The sequence below is a fragment of the Schistocerca gregaria genome, unplaced genomic scaffold (genome assembly GCF_023897955.1).
Source record: "Schistocerca gregaria isolate iqSchGreg1 unplaced genomic scaffold, iqSchGreg1.2 ptg000909l, whole genome shotgun sequence".
Lineage (NCBI taxonomy): Eukaryota > Metazoa > Arthropoda > Insecta > Orthoptera > Acrididae > Schistocerca > Schistocerca gregaria.
The window spans coordinates 162219-163217 of NW_026062269.1; the positions used below are offsets into that span (position 1 = coordinate 162219).

The following is a 999-nucleotide window of genomic DNA, read 5'->3' on the forward strand; positions in this document are numbered from 1 at the left end:
TTTCTCCTGTGAGAATCGAACTGACGACCCCTGGTTTATTAGACCAGTGCTCTACCACTGAGCTAAAGAGGCGCGGCGTAGCGGTTCTCTTGGTTACTTCGTCCTTACGGTCGTCTGCATCATCAGACTTTAGCTGACAACACTTCATATTACCGGCTAATATTTGCAGCTATGGCGACAAATTACTGCTTGGCTACACATCTGACACGTAACCGATGTGCTCTCCAAACAACAACACTTGCATTTCAGAACATGTCTTTCACACATGTCTACAAAATCACCTTCACCTTCAAATACAGTTTCCTTGCGACTGACAGAGACGTAGGCAAAGTTTAAAGTTGCTATTTCCATTAAATCTCGTTAATCAGAAAAACGGTAATTTACACCTGCAGCGGAACAAAATTCCGTTCCGCCCAGTGTCTGGCTCGAACCCAAGACCCTGGTATTAAAGGTCTGACGCTCTACCGACTGAGCTAGCCGGCTACCTCGGTGAATACCTGCCGGGTAGCACGTCACACGGTACTCGTTTGGGTTGGGTGGTCCCATACAGAATCTCTCCATGATGCCTAATGTTTTCCTAACGTCACACTCGTCACGTACTTCACTTTTATGTCATAATCATTTCTGAGAGGTAAAGAAATTGCATGACAACATGCAGAGCTAGTGGCGTCAAAATTAACACACATACTTTATGTGACTCAAAAGCCAAACGAGTTACTTTCCGACGTTGTTTTAGATGTGCAAGTGATAGTCAAAACTCGCTGTGTCGGCACTCTGCCGACCATTTCGCTAGTTAACACCGGTCTTGTTGTGTGTGTTTCAAGCTCAAGAGCATCTCCAAGCAAAAAATGGTCAACAGCAACATTCAGACGGTTTCGTACTGCTCAATTGCTACATTAAAACGGTATGTTTCTTTTTCAGAACTGGAAAAACACAAGCGTGACAGCATTCGAAAATGTAATCTTCAGATCCGAAGTCCGACGCCTTATCCATTAGGCC

At 44.6% G+C, this 999-nt stretch overlaps 1 non-coding gene across 1 annotated transcript; it reads right to left on the reverse strand.

The window, feature by feature from the left end:
* Nucleotides 1-72, reverse strand: Trnai-aau (transfer RNA isoleucine (anticodon AAU)). The gene has a single exon. It is a non-coding gene; the product is annotated as a tRNA-Ile (tRNA).
* Nucleotides 73-999: the final 927 nt, after the last annotated feature.